The following is a 6,000-nucleotide window of genomic DNA, read 5'->3' as shown; positions in this document are numbered from 1 at the left end:
TGCACCAGCTCTGATGGATTGCCTTGGATGCACAAAGAGCATGCCTAAGAAGCAAAGAGGTCTCCTGTTCAGCAAGATGAGAACTGCATGGATATGAAGCTTAACTTCTCACAGGTTGAGAGAAATTTGTAAACTGCTACTTTGTCATTTAGATGTATATGCATTTTTCATCTGGATTAAAGATACACTACATTTTCTTTACAAACAAAACCATGCTGCCAATTAACAACGACTGCTCAGGAAATGGAAACCCAATGTAGATTCCTTATAATACTAGAGCGGTGGATTAAGCTGTCTCTTTATTAAGGTTAATCTAATTAGACTGGAGAATATTTTGGCATTTTTCTGCCTTTGGAGTTGTTTGACAATGTGCCAGTGAACCCAACTGTGGCAGCCACCCTTGCACAAACTCTACACGAGAGGACTCACACCCAACATCCTCCCCAACCTTGAAAAGTGGTCCAGAGAGGATACCCTTTAGGCTCTTCACCAAGTTCTCAACAGTCTCCCTTCCCCAGAAAACATCCTCTGCCAAGCTAGGCATTCAGGCATATTTGTACTCTGTGCCCTACCCTCCTGGCTACAGGTGACCTGTGTTGTGCCAGAGCTGGATATTTGGAATTGGGGCTAAGAGTGTCCAGTTTTAATCTGGGCTGGTCCCTTGAGCAGACAACGTCCAAGGGCCTTGAGGACAGCCATTTTCAGCCAATTTCTGAGGAGCAGAGCAAGCCAGTGTGTGGAAAAAAGAAGCTGGAAGCAGCTGTGTAAGTAACAGTGACAAGAGAGGGACCTGCTGGGTTCCCTCACCTAGACCCACACTGCTCCCTTTCTCTAACACTTTCCCTCCTGGTCTAGATTCCTGTCCATTGTAAATGAATTACTGGACACCTTCAGACTCCATGGAGATCTGCTTCTGCCTGACTGATCCTCCTTGACTTGAATGAAAGCTGGATCAGAAGAGCATCAATTTCAGTACTATACCACATTTACCTCCCCAGATCACGAGTGCACAGACACATTGCTTCCCCAGCACTTGGATATGCTCAACACCTATTTACTGAATGGGTAATGATATCATCTTACTTGAAGGCCTCTCAGTGGAGGCTGCTCATTCACTTGCTTCCCACACACCATGAAGACAGGTGGACATTCTTCCTTTCCTACTTCCTACTGCTGCTTCTGACACCACTCCTCCTCCCTTATAAAAACACAAACCCAAACAAAAAGCCAGCAGCAGCTATTCCTCTCCAAGGTGTGTGACATCACAGTCATCCACCCATCTCAGCTGCATTTCTCAAATGAGTTCTCCCCATCTTACATTGGCCCTTCATCGGCCCATGGTATAATTCCAATCATCAGTAATTCTTCCTCAGAGTTACACAGAATCCATTTTGGGGTAACATTTGGGAATGGCTTGGTGAGAAGTGATATCTGGTTCAGGGTAGCTACATGGCTGAGATTTCATATGCTAAGTAAAGAGGAGAATTGAGTCAATTCTGGTCAGTTTGGCTCATGAAAGCAGCTAAACTAGAATGTACCCTAGTAGAGTGCCTTAATTCCTCACTAAAATTGAACTGAGTGGACATTACAGCTTTTGGCACTTCTCTAAGACAATTTATTAGGCACCATGAATAATATCCCAGATTCTTTATATTCTATCAGCACCAAAACATAACATCGTTCATTTATTCCCCACTGTACAGAGTCAGGATAAAGAAGATGCCTCAGGAATGACAACAGCTGTTGGTGGGGTGATCCAGTCTCCCTTAATAAGGCCCTCATAACCTGTATATGACTCAATTATCTCTGAGCAATTAAATCCTAATGGGAAGAAGTACTGCAAAGAAAACTGCAATTATACACATGTGTATAACTGAGCCTGCACCTCACTTCAACCCCCTTTTATTTCTTGGTCTCTGTGTAACATAAGAGCTGTGTATGTAGAAAGCAATAGAGTTTCCTCCCACACAGTCACAGAGCAGGTCAGTAGTGTGATTCCCTGCTTGAAGCAGAAGCTGTGGGAGGAAAAGCTGTATACCCAACATGGCAGGTAAGATACAATTTCACATGTTTTCCAGGGCCCTAGCATAACCTCAAGAAAGTAAGGAGTTGAAATTGTTTGGTACTTGAAAATCAGTCTCTTTGGTGTCCAACTACTGCCCACTTCTTTCTAAGCAAGGAGATCGTATGCTCTGGTTTCTCTTCAAATCGCATAAATCTTTCGCCTTTTACTAAGCAAGGAGATCGTGCAGATGGGTAAGAGAAGACATAGGAGGCCCTGACTGGTAAAAGTGACAATTTACATGGGGCCAAGCAACATCCTTGACCAAATCCAGATACCTCCAGGGAAGCTCCAATGATAGTTGGGTACACAGGTCTACAGAGTCACACCCATCAATCAGCATGTGGGCACATAGAACAGTAGTAATGACCCATTCTAAGATTCTGCCCAGGAGGGTCTGGCCTCTAGGTACTCAGAGCAGAGTAACATGCACCACCCACACACACACACACACACACACACACACACACACACACACGCCCTGTTCTTGCCTCCTGAACCTGAAGCAGCTCCTGTGTGTGGTGCTATGGTACATAGGAAGAAGTCCTGGATAGTCACGGGTAGATGAGATGGCAGTGATGTTTCACATCCTCTTACTCATTGGTCTTGGTTGTTGCCTAAACCGTCAAGCTCAAAACTTATAATCAAATGACAAAATTATCTAAATCATATGTATCTTACTTTCCATTTCAACGTATCATATTAATTATATGCCATTGTATAGCTCTAAAGCATGAGATTGGCCCCCCAAATCTTTAAGGTTCCAATTGAGCATCTTAGGAAATATCAACCAAAACAGATAATATGCTGCATGAGATTCTTTTTCCAATTCAGATCCTCAACAAGACATTCAACCAAGCATGTGAGCATGTCTAAATTTGTCATTCATGGCCATGCTGCAAGCTGACTTCAGATGACTAATTACCGAGCCTTCCTTCATCGACCTTCTCCCAGGATGTCCCCCCACTTCCAAGCTACATCTCTTGGCGCTTCCATGCCCACTATTCCTGCCAGTCATCTCACTCCATTCCTCCACACTGTGCCAAAGAGAGGTCCTGGCCCCCTCCCCTGACAAAACATCAATTATCACTAAATTACGACGTCTCTGACACCAACCAGATATTTCAGACCTAAATTTTTTCTAGGAAGCTTGAGGCAAATTTATCAGACAGTTGCCAAAGTTTATGCTTCACTTAGAGGCAGCAACACACAGTCTGATTGAACCATTCCAGAAAGATGGTCTGGTCATTCAAAAACCTGACTGTCAAGGGCTGAATTCAGGCAAGACTGGATTGGGGAAATGACATAGTTGATGGGAGAAAGGAGAAACCTATAGGAGCAGCAAGACTTACCCCCTCATAGAAAAGAGAGCGGGACCAGAGAGAAGCTTACAGTAGGTATTTGGAAAGTTTATAGTTCTATTTTAAAGCCTTATGTCTTATTCAAAACCATTTGATGAATTAGGGTTTTTAAAAAATTTTTTTAATGTTTATTTATTATTGAGAGACAGAGAGAGGCAGAGCAAGAGCATGGGAGGGGCAGAGAGAGGGGAGACACAGAATCTGAAGCAGGCTCCAGGCTCTGAGGTGTCTGCACAGAGTCCAACCTGGGGCTCAAACTCACAAACCACGAGATCATGACCTGAGCTGAAGTCGGACACTTAATCAACTGAGCCACCCAGGTGCCCCTTGATGAATTAGTTTTTATATAAACTGATATCTTCTTAGCTTTAGATTAAAATAATGTACACAGCAATATTCACTTTAGCACTGTTTGTAATGAAAAACTGGAAGTCTATATATGAGAGAACATAGTTAAAATAAGGTGACTTCACTCAATGGAATACTGACATAATTAAAACAAGGATTCTGAAAAGAATGTTATACTATGGAAAAGGCTTAAGATGAAATGCTAAGTCAAATGACAAAGGGAACCAAAGAATGCATAATATATGTTATGATTTCACATTTTAAAATATAGTCTGGCAGACAGTTCACCACAACACATATGGTGGGTATGTTTAGGTAGTGGGAGTATACATTTCTTTCCTTTTTTCTATATACCTGTGTTTTCCAAATCTCATGAACATGTAAAATTTTTAATGAACATATTTTATAATAGATACTTATTTTAAAATATAAGTAAGTGGCCTCAGAGGATACACTATAAAAATTACATGGAATCAGAAAAAAGTAGGTAAGAAGATCACTATATGAAACTAAGCCGGTCATCCAATGAAAGATGAGGGAAAGCTGAAGTGACTTAGAAGCTACTAGGGCAAGTGCCCTCTGGAAAAAAAAGAAATCATGAGACTTTATGCTGTGGATATGACCCCACATTTTTCCTTTCTCTTCTTTGCTTCATTACAGGGAAACAAAGGATCACACAACACTTATCTTCTGAGAACTAGAAGCAGACCATTGGAAGCCTGCCTTCACCTGGTCCATTTTTAATTTTTGACTCCTCTCCTACTTACAAGGGTTTTAGCACACTTTCTGCTCTGAAACTCTTGGGAACTACAGTCAGACACCAGGCACCATACACATCCTTAAAGAGCTGCAATTCCAGAGAAGGTTTCCAATCCCTAAAAAAGACCACATTCCTGCATACTATCATCTCTCTGGGGACAAATTTCAACTTTATCTTATTCATTACTGCAACCCCAATGCCTAGCATAGTACATGGTAGCAAAGGATGCTTCAAGCAATTTGTTGAATGGTTTTTAAATATTCTCTTATAATCAGGATTAGCCCTAGTAGAAACTGAAGTGAGTATAAATTAGTAAAAATTATATTTTATCATATTTAGGCACCGGGCTTTTTAATTTATGACTATATGTTATTTGGACAAATAACTGTACTCTTTTAATTAGTTTTAAAATTGGCCAAATTAACATGTGGTGTCACCTTTAACACAGTTATTTACACACAAGAGAAAGAAGCCAAAGCCAGACACTACCAGCCACCTAGTGCAACTTATGTGGATCACAGACAAATTACAAAGGAGGAAATCAACAGCCTCTGGAACATTACCCTGGCAAACCTGAACCCATGGAGTGATGGCGCTTGTTCCATGAGGAGTTGATCCTAACCACTGCCGGAAAGAGTACCTGTGGGACAGCCATTTGGTACCAGCGCTGGGAGGAAAACAGGAGCAGCCATGTTGAAACGTCACAACTGGTGACTGGACCAGGAGAACTGGTGTTGGCAAGAGTCTCCAATGATGCTGTGTCTGATGCACTTTGCAGGTGCCACCTATCAAAAATTGAAAGCCCAATTCAATCAAAGTTGGTTTTGTGCTACACTTCCTATAGTTAGTTTACAACATGTCTCTGATTCTTATGCTACACAGACAAGAAAATTCAAAGATTACACTGGCTCCTTCATATGCGGTCAAGTTCTTCAGCCCTCAGTCATATTCTCTATGAAGGGCTCTGTGGATTCTTTAGAATGAATACAAAATAATAACAATAATAGTAATAATAATAATAGTTATAATAATAATAATGATAATAGTGCTTTAAATAAGTGAAGTTCTGGCAGGTTTCAAGTGCTTTCCCATTCAGTATCAGAACCTCTTATTAATTTTCACAGTCAGAATTAAGAAACAAACTTAGAAAAACCTTTAAGGAAATGGAATTAGAGTTTAGCAAAGAGCCACACAATAATATCTTTCAAATGTAGGAATGGCTTTCACACAGCGAGAAGCTACTTTTCATTTAACAAAGAACAAGGAGAGCCTGGTTTTAGTTGAAACCTGAGGAATTTAGGTTAGATAATATGTTAACTTTTGTTCTCTGGTATTCTTTCCCAGGAACTGTTTTTTAGGTAGGGTAGATACTCATCTTGCTGAGATGCTTTTAAATTTAACCTGAATACAAAAGATGTAGCAGATGGTCTTTTAAAGACTCTCCATATTCAAGAAGCTGGACATTTAAG

General features: G+C 40.9%; 1 long non-coding RNA gene across 3 annotated transcripts in view; it reads right to left on the bottom strand.

Moving 5' to 3' along the window:
* Window positions 1-5,202: 5,202 nt before the first annotated feature.
* The window catches only part of LOC121038178 (uncharacterized), a 125,979-nt gene continuing 125,181 nt past the window's right edge, over window positions 5,203-6,000 (bottom strand). For all 3 annotated transcript variants that reach the window (XR_005794201.1, XR_005794203.1, XR_005794202.1), the window contains exon 3: window positions 5,203-5,316. This is a non-coding gene — a long non-coding RNA (uncharacterized LOC121038178). The remainder of the gene's footprint in view (window positions 5,317-6,000) is intronic.

The sequence above is a fragment of the Herpailurus yagouaroundi genome, unplaced genomic scaffold (assembly GCF_014898765.1).
Source record: "Herpailurus yagouaroundi ecotype Mexico unplaced genomic scaffold, PumYag 165, whole genome shotgun sequence".
In the NCBI taxonomy this organism is placed as follows: domain Eukaryota; kingdom Metazoa; phylum Chordata; class Mammalia; order Carnivora; family Felidae; genus Herpailurus; species Herpailurus yagouaroundi.
This window is presented reverse-complemented; position numbering and strand designations above follow the sequence as displayed.